Source organism: Lepisma saccharinum, chromosome 4 (assembly GCF_977018435.1).
Source record: "Lepisma saccharinum chromosome 4, izLepSacc3.1, whole genome shotgun sequence".
Lineage (NCBI taxonomy): Eukaryota > Metazoa > Arthropoda > Insecta > Zygentoma > Lepismatidae > Lepisma > Lepisma saccharinum.
The window spans coordinates 9,006,102-9,020,432 of NC_139232.1; positions in this window are offsets into that span (position 1 = coordinate 9,006,102).

Sequence of the window (14,331 nt, forward strand, 5' to 3'; positions counted from 1 at the left end):
GCACTTTATCGCAACAATCAAAAATATATATCCTTTGGGGTGTATCACACCCCATCTGAGTCCTGAAGGATTAAGAATGTTTCATTGTTAGCAACGAAACATAAGATGTGCTTTAATTTAAGCCTTGTCTGGCTTACAGTGCTATTCCATAATTGTGCTTAAATCTATGTACCAATTGATATCTTCAAGCCCTGCAAAGCTTATTTTTATTACTGTAATCTTGTATTTTATATTCATTGTATACTGTTAGCAAACGTTTATATTGGATACTGCATCATGTTGGTATACAATTTGATTTATTTAGTTTATTTAGTTTCACGCTTCTGCCACTTTTGACTACTCGTTACGGTGAGAATGAGAGATGATATGATGAAATTGATGAAGAAACAATCACAAAGAACACATGCCAAGGCCGGAATTCGAAACCGGGAACCCTGCCGTCGTAGCGCGCGGCACTAGTCAGTCCGCTACGGAGGAGATCGGCTTGTATATCATCGTGTATTGTATACTGTTAGCAAACGTTTATATTTTATACTGAACCGTGCTCAGCCCATACACGCTTAACGTGAATAGTGCAATGCCAAGTGCACACCGATTCAAGCCAAATGCAAAATCTTTGGTAAGGGTTGAATTGAAGACGAACATTTTCCATCAAACCAAACTTTTAAACAAGATTTGCGATTTACAGTAAGGCTTTAACCGAAATCCAGTTTCCAAGTCTCTCAACGCACACGTGCTTCTCGACAGAATGATTTCCCAGTTTGTAAGGTTGTTGCACAAAGTTACTCGACCGGATCTAATGTTCATAGCTCACTGGAAGTTTTGGAAGATATAAATTCCAGTGCATTTTCCGGGCAACCAGAAACTCCGGACGGTCGTCCCTGTGCCGAAAGATAAAAGGTTTCCTGAGGACTTCCGCCGTCGAAGTGCTCCTCCATTTCCTCCCTTCCGCCATTGCAGTTCCAACATGGCACATTCCCCCTCCTCCAGCTCCCGAAGTATTCCACGGGAATCGAATAAAGGAAATAGGAGTACACCAAGGGGAAGAGAGGTTCTTCGGGACTTCCCTCACTACACGTGGACGTCCTCAAGTTAAAGGCAACCATCCGGATATGCTCGGAATATAAATTGAGCCGACGGTGCACAATGGAGCAAGACATTGGAATATGCCACGTCCTGGCCGTTTCGACCGTTGTGACCAGTGTTGCTACAATATGATGACACAATTTCCCTCTGCAAGAGGCAAAATTTCCCTTTTCCCGCGTAGGGATGTGACGACCCCATCGCCCAGTGGCTTGTTCACTGCAGTTAGTCAACCAATAGAGAGAAGTGGTCAACATTTTGCTCTGTTGGAATTTACAGAGCTGTCCTGTCATGGCTCTATGAGCGTCCCACAATTGGCAGAAGTGGAGTATGGTTGGTGGACTACTATGTGATCCTCCCATCTAGATCTGAGGGATCCGCTGACCAACGACAGGCGTGGTCCTCCATTCCTATTGGGGGTTTGACGTAGAGCTGACAACTCTGCACTGTAAAAAGATATGTTAAGAATCAGCAATATGAGGCCATGGATACGAATGGAAGGCTCGTACTTCTTCAGCTAAAAAACCTTCGGGTTTAAGAAGGCTATAGAGTTAGTTACTAATTTTTCCCATCATATAAAAATAATCATGAGTATAATAATAGTCTATTTTAAGGTGCTGATAATAAATTATATATATATATATATATATATATATATATATATATATATATATATATATATATAGAGTGTGTACATAAACTCCGGACCCACTTTGAAAAAAATATTGTAGACAAAATGTTAGCACTATCAAGTAACAAACTAGATTATTTGAAAGACTAAAGTTGTTTTTTTTGTATTGCAGGTGTTTCTAGTAGTTCCATTTTCTGACGCTAGAGAGTGCCAGATTCATCATGGCGCTTTATACACCTGGGAAGGCCTTTTGTGTGCTACAATTTGAGAAATCAAAAAGTGCTACAGATGTCCAAAGGAAATTTAGTATCAAGTATGGGAAACAACCTCCTACCGGAAAGGCGATCTTCAATTGGTATCGAAAATTTGTTAACACTGGGTGCTTGTGTGCGAAGAAAGGAGGTGGTAGGCCAGGCGTGAGTGAAGATGATGAAATGACCCTCTAGGTCCCCCGATATCACCCACTGCGATTTTTTTTATGTGGATATGTGAAGAACCTTGCTTATGTCCCTCCTCTTCCAAGTGATGTTGTGGAACTTAGGGGGAGAATTGAGCAAGCAACAGCCACAGTTACAGACGACATGTTGACCCGTGTTTGGCAGGAGTTTAATTACCGTGTAGACATATAGGTATATTTGTTCAGGCATAACTCTCGAACGCCTGGAGCAATTTCAACCAAACTTGGTACACATATGACTTACAATATGGAAATAAATTCTGTGAGGGTAAGACACCCCTGGCACCCCTAGGGGTGGGAGTGGGAAGGGGTGACGTAAAAATAATCCAAAACAACCTATATTAGTCTGGAATCCATAGCTTAAGGGGTCACTAAGATGAATAGTGACACTCCCAATGCCGTTCAATTTATTTATTTTTGTTCCTGGATGTAAAACTAAAAATGTTGTTTATAATCTAGCTTTGAGTTAAATTAATATTATAGTGAATTTCTAAAAGATTTTACATTATAATTTGTATACTGTACTTATACTTTAAATACCTGTAAATAAAATTAGTAACATTTTACACTATAGTTGTTAGAATTTATTATTTCTCTTTCTAATAGAAGATTGGGATAAATAAATACCCGGGCAACGTCGGGCAATCAGCTAGTTATAATATAAATTAGCAGTAGCTAGTAATTACCAAAAATGTTAAACAAATATTACATAATCAGGCCAGATGTATGAATGCACAACTGTATTTGTTCCATTACCTACTTCATAACGCTTTTAACACAAGGTATATAGAAGAACGACGTATAAGAAAACATAATATAAATTTAAATACACATGTGGGATTAAACTCGAAGGAGTTGCAATAAGAAGTGACAGCAAAACTAATTGTGAACATGGAAGTAGAACCTAATGTAATATATTTATTTCAGTCTGATATCTTCAAATTTCTCTGAATTTTTTTATATCTTTCATCGAAATTCCCTTTTTTCCCCTTCGGCTTAAAATACGGTAAGAATTTCCTTGCAAAAAGTGAAATTTCCCTTCATGTGGCAACACTGGTTGTGACTGAGTTGGGTAAAGAGTGGTTCTCCACTCTCTGCTGCACTGGAGTACACAGGGGGACGGGGCTACAGTCAGGATTGTTATAGGTCCATGAACCCATACATCTAATGAGTTCTATTCGGTTCCGTAACAAGACCTGAACTTTTTTTCTCGCAATTTAAATTCTGTACAAGTTGTGCATTGTTTCATTTCAAAATGGAACTTGGACCGGATTTAAGTTGATTCGGTGTAAAGGTTCCTGGACCGAATTGAAATACTTTAAACATAAAAAGGTTCTTTACGGTCTAGATCCCATTTACACTTACTGATTTTCTCTTTTGGACCGAAATTGAATTTCTTTAAAATTCCTGGACCTTTGCTACAGCCCCTCCAGAAATTTTAAGAAAATCAACATTTTCAAATGAGAACAGTAAAGAACTCGAGAAAACCTGAAGTAATAAAAGACAAACTCAATTTAAAATTACCGCCGCTTACCATTTTGGTCTTTAAACAGCCAGCCTCCGTTGCGGAGTGGTTAGCACAGCGCGCTACGACGCCAGGGGTCTCGGGTTCGAATGGGTGTTTGTGAGTGTTGCTTCATCACTCATCGCGATTAGCCAAAAGTGACAGAAATGCGAAGTAAAATAAACCAAATCAATCAATCAATTGTCCTTAAATAACTCTTAAAGGGAAGGGTAAACTGGTAACTACGAAATACGGTAATAGTTCCGTATATCGGAAACACGTTAAAATCGGATATTTTGTGTTTCGCATGGTTCGTACTTAACAATTGTGTACTGCGGAACATACTTCAAGGTGCCATTATGCCTTTTACACGAAAAGAAACGCAATTTCTCGTATACAGAGTGATTTTTTTATTCCTTTCTTCGCTTCTTTAACACACAATATGGCAGCCATATCTTGACTCACGTTGTGGTTATGCAGTGTTTCCAACCCTTTTCACCGAAAAATACCTGCTATCGTGTTCGTCACCGGTGGAAATTGTACATTATGCACGGGTAGCTGACAGATAGCCCCACGAACCATTCACGGATAGCCCCACGAACCATTATGCACGGTAGCTGACGGATAGCCCCGCGAAACATTCACGGATAGCCCTACGAAACATGTTCGATAAGGTTAGGTTAGGTTTGGTTCGGTTAGGCAAGCATAGTGAAAAAAAAGGCTTGGAAACACTAACAGGGGCTTACGTCATCAAACGTACGCAGCATGCAGTTCACGTAGCAAAAGCAATGGCAATTATGCGTCGGTGAGTTATTTCTCTTGAAAAATACATGAATTCCCGGTCAAATAGATTCCACGATGAAAGAAAATACCTCGACGAACGTTGGAAAGCTTGCAGAAACTCATTTCCGTAAGTAGTGTCTTCTTTAAAAATGAAGAAATGTGTTTCCGAAATACTTTTAATACGCGTATATCTCTCCACCCTAGAACGCACCTATTTTATATCCACCTTCACAATTTCAGCCCTCTCCGGAAAGAAAAATCCTGTGTCCTTAGTTCTCTGCTGTAGGATATCTCACTTATAGCACACTTCTTAACCACCTTCTTGGTACAGCCCCACCCTTCGATATGTGACGTCACAAAAATTTCATTGTATTAATGGTTAGAGCCCTAAACCTAACAAAGGAAGCATTTAGAGTGACGTCAGAAGACGAAGGGCGACAAAGAAAGACGGTTGAGAGACGTGCAGTCAGTTCTACTTCGCTACAGCATCCGTTTCTAGTCGCATTGCAGCCACTGCTTTCTGAATTTAATTAGGAACATATCATATATCGAATCTCGATTCGTAACATGTGTCCGTCACATTTAATTACCAGCTTCATGAGATAAATCAATCATAATGATTCGCATTGTTTCTGTAATTTTTACCTCAAAAATTTCCCTGTTATTTTGTTATACAAAAGACTGATGGGTTAATCAAGTCATAAATTCTATGTAACCAACATTCACATCCAACTTTATTCAATAACATTTTCCTTGTTAAGGTCTCGTTTCGACGCAACAAATCCCTAGCTAAATGTCATTTTCTATCCTGTATATATACATTGACACTGGTACAAGCAGAAGGGGGCTTGTGGGGCTACAGTCCTGCACAAAATTTTGAGAAAATCAATTTTTTAAAATAAAGCAAAAAACTCGGGAACATCCAAAGTGCAGTCACCATGGTGACTGAAATTCCGCCTTAAAATGACCTCCGATTACGTTATTTTTTTCCTTTGAACAACCCTTAAGACGAAGGTTAAAAATTATAATTATGAAATATTTTATACTTTATCTCCCCCCTGGAACACAGTTACATAATATCCACCTTTACAATTCCACACCCCCCGAAAAAAAAAAATATGTATACCCTAGTCGTCATTCAGAGTTACATTTTTTGTTGGAAAGCGACGAAATTTCTAGGACGCTACTGACAAACTGTGTGCTCAGCGAAGGTAATGACAGAACTATGAGGTGATAAAACCTGCAGAGAAAACATACGATGTAACTAAGTAGCTGAAGCCTAATTTCTCTACATCATGTGGCTTCTTCATGAGGTTGAGTAATAAAAAGAAGCAAGTGCGTGCCTAAACTGTACTTCAGGTACTTAGTGAAATGAACTGAAAAGAATTTTCAAGTATGAGCCTTTACAGCTGTGCATACCATAATACAAGGATGAAAAATTTTAGTGCAAGTTTCCTACACCCCTCATTCTGTCAAATTCCCCTTCGCATTGCTTGGGAGTCCACGAACACCGTCTTTCCTTTTCCTTACTTTCACTACACTTGCACCGTTTCACTTGAGTATTTTACTAAAATCTTACCTAAGTGATTCCTAGATTTGTCTTAGATTGATTTATTTATTTAGTAGCCGCCTTTTACTCATTTTCGCTTTCCTCACTGAGCTTCTTTGCTTTCTTTGTCCAGACATGGTGTATACAAGTTCCCAGATTTCGTATTTGCGGCTGCCCCCCTCTCGGTCTTTTCCTCCCAATAACGGTTGTCATTATATTCTCAATGTTACCTTCATTTATTTCCCTGATATATTTTTGTCTTGCCTCCCCTGTTTCTTTGGACTGGAGGAGAATGAGAATTTTTTCTCGTCTTCACTGCATAGCGGGCATTCTACGCTCCCGTCCTCCCGTTTGAGTTTAACTTGTGTCCATCCCCCTGTCTGAACCAGGCCAATCTTGACCTTTCTTTTGTCCCACATAAATCCACGTAGTTCCTCCTTCCCCATTCTCGGTCCGTATCCACTACTTCTGCTTATACAGGATGAGGCAGTCGAACGGGAAGATTTAAAAAATACACAAAAAATAGAGAGAGCAAATATTATTTATTTTTTGAACAGGAATGTACTGTACATGAGTGGAATTACTAGTGTACCTGAAAAATGTTCATTTTTTGATTAGGCTATGGTGTCCGTAAGATGGCGTCCTTGGTTTGACACACATTTTATCTTCCTGCCCTCGATGACTATAACCCAGATGAAGAAACACTCTTCCAGCAAGATACTAGCCATACTGCTAGTGTGTCTATGGATGTACTTAGACTCGCATTTTCTGGTCGTCTCATCAGCAGATTTGGTGATATTCCGTGACCTCCGTTCACCCGATTTGCCAGCTCCTGACATTTTTCCTTTGGGGTTACCTCAAGTCCAAAGTATTCAGGGACAACTCTCCAAGAACCAGGGATGATTTGAAGGAGCGAATTCGGCAAGAGATCCACAACATTCCGTTGGAGATGCTACGCAACGTCATGGGCGGATTTACTCTGAGACTCCGACAATGTGTGCAACACCATAGATGCCATCTTACTGACACAATATTTAAAAAAATGAAAATTGTTTAAGTACACTAGTAATTTCCACTCATGTACAGTACATTCATGTTAAAAAAATAATAGCGCAGCATTCCACCAAAATTTTCTGTTTGTTAATGTCTTCCAGTCTGACACGTATTGTCCTTAGTGAAATGATCGCATGTGGTGTAAGCTGTGCCTTATCGAGGGTGCGATATCCTGAGCGTTAAAAGAGGAATTCTCTGGTTTGGTGTTAAAGTACCAAACACCAAACCAGTATAGACACGATAGTATGTTTTATAGTATAGAAGATACTGAGAAGGATACTATGTGTATCTAGAGCTCATATATATTTTGAATTTTTCCCCTTTCTCCTACCATTATAGCCAGGTATTGACTGTTAGTGCCACGAAGAAAAATTAGCACTAGGAAAACCTAACTCAACTCTCAGACATGACAATACCAAAAGACAAGCTTAATACCCTCTTGAAACTTTTCAATTAGGAGCCAACGTAAGAACAACAGCTAAATTGACATCATCTCCACAGCGTCACGACGGAAGCCAGAAAAACAGGGGAAACCCCTTTCCTGGACGCACGTAGGAGCTTAACTATTTGTGATGAATCCCCCCCATCAGCCCCCCCTGGATTTCTCTACTCAAGCGCGGGAGAAATTATATGCAAAATAGCTTCGTTAAAGCAAAACGTTGTCCCGTAAATCACTTTTGGTAATCTATTCTCATCATCTTCAGAGGAAGGAACTTCTTTTCTTTTTTGGACCTCTTCTGCACCACGGTGGAAAGTTAGCAGGATGGATGCTTCTTGGGTGATATTTCAAGGCGGATCTTCGGGGCTTTCCAAGCCCAAATCCCTCCTCCCCGGGTGATGAGTGGGAAACAAGACCTAGGTGCTCGTGGGTGAAAAAAAAGAGAGACGGGAATGAGAATGAGATAAGAGGAGTTCAGTTAGTGGATGAGCCTATCTTCATTCCAAGGAGAGAAGAACTGTCCATTTACCCGCAGCTGGTAATTATGGATACTTTTAAAAGGAAAAAACCCTCCGCTCTATCGTAACGGTTTGGCTGCGTAAGCTTCCAATGTCCTATACTCTGTTCCGGGAATCTGTGGCGCAAGCGATCGAAAAAACGTTTTAAGCACAAGTAGTGATTCGAAAGTGCTCGAGAGACGCGCTGCAGCTATCAGACGTTTGCAGCAGCGCTCACTGCTTCGCTCCACCCACTTGCTTTTTCTCCACTTTTCTTCCATTATGCGCGGACTTGCTCCACAGATCCCCGAGACAGAGTGTAGATCAGCAGATCTTTTGCCAACCACGCAGCTAAGCAGTAATGTTGAAAGGGTATTTATTTATATTATCTTAAGCGATTCCCTCATCACCTCATTGCCCCCTTCCCGTTTCGCAACGCTACACCTTGCTTTATCCTAATTTTGGGTATGTGGAGCAGAGTTTGGTTTGTTGGTTACGGGCATGAAGAAGAGTTTCCGTGAGGTCCTTCCAGTGGCGACTAGTGGCTTTTTCGGAGTGTAGGAAGAAGTTATGGTAATCCGAGGAAGGTTTGGAAAATGCGTTCAATTACATTCACACGTTTTGCTTGTACTATCGATTGCATTTAGAATGTTAGCTGCAGGCCCATGCTCAAGGTGTGACAGGGGCCCTTGCTCCTCACTTTGAACTATGAAATATTTAAATGTGAACCTATAAAAATCGACGAAAATAACATTGACGTTATTTCACATCTTGCAAGAATTTATATCGTCTTCCCCCTCCCTGTCGTGTGGATTGACGATAATAAAAAGTGTTGCTTAAACTTCGAAATTATGCTAAATGCTTATAAATTGTGATAGGATTTATAATTAATTATTTACTTTTTTCGGATAATTGTAATTCTGCATCTACTTTTCTAGAGTTTTGAACTTGCGTTACTTATTTTTAACAGTTATGTAATAGTGTAAATTTCCCCCCAAAATTGTTTAAAATGGTGCAACAAACGACACGGGTTCAACATAGAACTTTAAAAGGTTTGGGAAAATTGTTTACCCCAACTTTCTACCGATTTCCTACCATAAAATCTCCTGACGAACTAAACCTAGTAGGACGAAGAAAAGATAGAGGATGGATCGTGGCACTGTTGTAAAAAAGCTTTCCGCTGGATCGGCATACTCCCTTTCGTTTGAAACATGTCCGGTGAAGTAGAAATAAGATTTGGACATAATTTTATTTTTATTTCCTGAAAACATATTCCTTTGAATTCGATTTCCCTCTCACAGTGATTGGCGTTTGCAGATTATGCTAGAAACGGTGCCAACAAAGATCAAATTGTGCTTGGTTTAGTAACATTCTGTTGGGGTTGGCATCGCTGATTGAGGAAAGTCTTGCTGGTTCCTCGATCTTCGTAACCTTTCCCCACTCCCTTGCACTGCGCCTTCCACCCCCCACCCATCTGTCTGTAGGATGACCGCCGAGGTTCCTCAGCGAGCGGCAGAAAAGCCCATGTCTTTGGACTGCTACTGGGGCGAGTGAGAGCAGTCAACTCTTGACAGTAGCTAACCTAGGCAATTGTACACTTCGCAACATCTTATTTGACCGCCCCAAAAGAATTCTAAGTCCCGAAATCGTAAACTTAGCAACATTGCACTTCAGCTCCAGGTGAGAGTAGCCAACTTTGAGTAGGTCCTTCCACTAGACGATAAACGCTGCGGTGATAGGTTTTCAATTTAACACTTTCCACGAACTTAGAAACTATAAACCGCTATTATAATACACAATCAAACAGATATAATAAATTGGAAAAATAACCTTGTATGATATTACCATTCTGCTTGCTCGACTTGAAATTTTGGGGGTTTGAAACACTGAATAGAGTTTTTCTCCACCTGGAGGAAATTGCCATCAAGTGTGTGCAGAAAGAAGCAAATTTGTGAGGAGTTTATGCGACATTTTATTTACAATACCTTGCATAATATCGAACAGTTCTCAAAAACATATATTTTACACGACTTGTCGAGAAAATGTGCTTGAAACACAGGAAGGTGGGAGTCTTCATAAACGTCAACATGTTTTTAAGGGCATAACGTCATTAAGTTACGTAGAGCAGTTGGTTAGGCGCTACTATCTTTAATTTTCATCAAGCGTGAAAGGTCGCGGGTTCAAATCCCACCCTCTTTCTTTCTTTCTTTTTTTTTTGTTTGCTGAACATATACAGTTGATATTAGAATATTTAAAAAGTGAATCCGATGCACATTTGAGGGACGTCCCTTCTGCGCATATTTCCCCTTAGAAGTTGGAGATTTCCAGGATTTAAAGTTAAAACTTTTCTTTTTAGTTATTGTTCATATGCTGTGTTAACACACACATCATGATTAATTCACAAATCACATATATGTATTCAGGATGCAAAATGTAATGTTATTTAAATTCTGTATTTTTGTTCTTCACTGACACCTAAAATATTGATTATTTGATTTCGATATACTAAAAAAAGATATACAGTTATGTTAAGTAGTGATGTAGTGCAGTACTGTAACGAAGGAGAGCGTTTAATGAGTTCAAATTGCTAAGATTGGTAATTTTATGTCCGTTCCTTCGTAATGACTGTTGTCAATCCTCTGACCACCATCTTACCATGCGTCTAAAACTAATAGTAAATCGCTTATTAACACAAATACATTGTTATTGCGACGAAGGCCGATTCGATAAGAAATTACTAATAAGTATTTATATACTGAGTGACAAACAAAAAATTCAAAACCTCATAATGATCGTTAATTCCTCACTGCTTTGTATCTAAAATGTTTGTCTTCTTTGAACAGAAAGTACGAGTGTCAGATATAACAAACTTTCCCACTAACTTTGCAATATTCGATACCACCAACACAGACTTAGCTCTACGTAACTTGATTCTGCGCATTCCAAGTGGCATGTGACTTCCTCCTATCATCGAAATAACTTTCTCTTACTATTTCCTTTCCTCTCGTGAAATACAGAGACAAATGTTAACTTCTTAGCACGGTGGATAAACTTTACACCCAACGATATAATCCTGAAAAAAATCCTGCCTAGGTGGAGAATCGATCCTACGACCTCCCTCGTAAGAATCAAGCACGCTACCTCTTCTCCAGGTAGCTCATGTTAAAATTTGCTACCAGTTTGAAGAAACCAATGCACACATAATGTCATATCTATAATTTCCTCATGGCAATTTTCATGAGGAAACGAATTCAGATAAAATCGAGAAACGCTGAAAGGGAAAAATGATGAACATGTCTATTGGCGTTTTGTCATATTTTGAAAATTGTGTAAAAATTCCGTGTTTTGAACAAGCAATCGTTTAGTTACGAAGTATTTTGTTGTTTGTTTAAAGTAGGAACAGGAGAGCGAAAAGGAATCCTTTAAACCAGACTCCGTTTGACGAGAAACTTCAGCTTTTTTTTTTTTTTCTGTATGAAAAGAGAGAGGAACGTACATATATGTGTGAAATTAAAACAATGGAAATCTTGAAAGATAATACTAACGAACTTCAAACTATGAAAAACATATTTTCGTGGTGGAAGTCATTTTCAAAATATGAACTTGATTTTTTTTATTTATTATGAAGTGGAGACATGGGATGATACGATCCCTCAGCAAGAGAATTTTAAGTAACCTACCTCCAACTTTTTCAATGGTCATAATTACTAATTAGGGTCCGGAAGTTGATGAAAAATCAACTTTTTTTCTGACCCTTAAAAACAATGCTGAACCTGATATCATGTCCGTTTCCCTTCAGTTAGAGCCGGAAAACACTTTCTATTTTACATTTTTGTTTGCATTTTTCGGCCTTTTTTGGCTTTTAGTTTATTTGTCAGTATTTTTAAGTTTATGTTGCATTTTTACTTATTTTTGAGGTTTATTTTTCTCCTCCCATGTTGTTTCGTGCATTTTAAATGCATTTACTAGTAAAACTTACATATTTAGATGTCTTGACATGGTCCTTTTAGCAAATTCACCATGAATCGAAAATACGGTCAATGGAAAATCATAATATTATTCTTAACTGAAATGTTTGGCAATGGATTAAAACACTTTGTGAGAAGATCTACTTTGAGGTTCTTTTTCTGGACCCTATTATCGCTTTAATCTGTACTCTTAAAGTAAAATTAGTCACAATATTAAATACAATTACACACTGCTATACGCGAAGCAGAACTGTATTTTCGGATGCTGGCCGACTACAGTATCATAGAAGGCCCACTCTGAAAGTAGATGAATTGGTTGATTTGGTGTTTTAAGTCAACTTTATGCATAGTAAGGCTAATCGGGATTGGACCTACAGTTTAAAGTGGAATCCGAACCGAGTGCATAAAATAACGTGAACCATGTGGTGTAGGGGGATCGTTTGCTTATGGAATGGAAGGTCATGGGTTCAAACCTACTTCTTTGCAAAATCTTTTTCGGGAAGTAAACGGTTTTGGACGAGAATGCTTATCTACGTTTCTTGGATATTTCCGTTGATATTTATGCGATTTGTGTCCTGCATTTCCGGATGCAGAAAGTTAACATGTAAGTTCTTAATATGTGTTAACTTATAACAGCTGAATGAAAGGAAAAGTATTTCCTAAAATCCTGCCAATCACTGAAAGATTAAAAACATTAGTAGAAACATTACTTGAGGCATGCACAGAGGCGACGATTATGGAGTGTGGAGGGGCAGATGACCCAGCACTATGCTAAACATTATCTACCAAGGGAAAGAAACTGTCCTTGCCCTCCCCCTCCCCCCACCTTGCCCCATCAGTTTTGAAACCCAATCGCCGCCACTGAGCATGCATCGTATAAATATTTACAGTAATATCATATAATATTATATTACGTTATTAGAACACTTCGTACTCGGTAAATAGAAAGGAAAAAACAATAAGGAAAGGATGGGATTTGAACCTACGATGTTGACGAAAACAGAAAGAAAAGAAAGTGCAGTCATCTAACCAACTACTCCAGGAGATTGGTAACAGAAAGATTAGTAAAACACGTTAATCTCAGTTGAAGCAACATTGTGCCGGAGTTTCGAACCATTTTTCGCCAAGAACCAAGGAAAAGACACACTTTGCAGAATCGTTTGGTGTTGTGCAAGGTATCTTTACTAAACATTTCGCATAAAATCATCATAAATTTGCCTTCTTGCATTCAAATGTGACCGCAATTCTTTCCAGGTGGATGAGAACCTGTTCAGTGTTTCACAATGCACATACATTTTCCTATTTTCAAATTCAGAACGAAGAATCTTGAAATATTTTCAACATTCGTATTTCTACTTAACATTTCTCTTGTCTACTCATATATTTTATTACTGCTTTAGGGTATCTTTACTTTATGGAATGTTAAAGAATGAAAAAAAATCACGAGCGTTTTCATTCATGAAGAAGAAATGTTGCAAAGTTGGCTACTCTTAGTTGGCTCTGAAGCGCTATGCTGCCAAATTTACGAATTCCGGACTTTGAAATTTTTCAGGGCGGTCAAATAAGATGTTGCGAAGTGTACGTACATTGCGCTCATCCAATATATACTATATAGCCCCAATCCCACCACTCACTCACTCAATCACCGACATAAATGTTCTCCATGAAGGAAGCCCCAGAGCCAAAAAAAAATCCCGATTACGACCCCCCAATGAAATTGTCCCAGAAGGCCAAGAATATTAAAAAATCGCTCACTTTGTCCTCTTTTAAGGATAAAAATGCCCTTTTTCATGTCCTTAGCAACCCGTTGCCATGGGCATTTTTTCCAGCACACATTGTTTCCTTCAATTCCTAATTGTCTAGCTACATTATTGCTCACAGATCAACAACAGATGAATCGACTCCTGGTTAGAAAAGGTGCCTCAAACAAGACTGACACTTACATAAGGAGTTTCAGCCCAGATACAATTAGATATTGGTATACTCAATACAAAAATATCTACATCGTGGTTGTTTTAACTAAATGTTTAGACGTATAATATAGAACAATTCCATAAGTAGTGGGATTGGCTATATAACCAGCACCACTTACAAGTGTAGAAAAGAAGAGGTTATTTGATTGAACAATCCGATTTGCCCACACTTAAAACAATGGCAAGAGGGGCTTATACCCCAATTCTTCTAGTGTGATATGCTCTGAATTTTTAAGAATTTTGAATTCTAGTGTAGAAAAGATGAAGCCCCTCAGACAGATTTGCCTACACTTAAAACTATGCCAAGTTCCCATATCATCTTATTGTTTATAGTATGTTTTTCTGTCAAAATCCCAGGAGACCCAGTAGAGTGTGGTGCATAGCCCCATGGTTT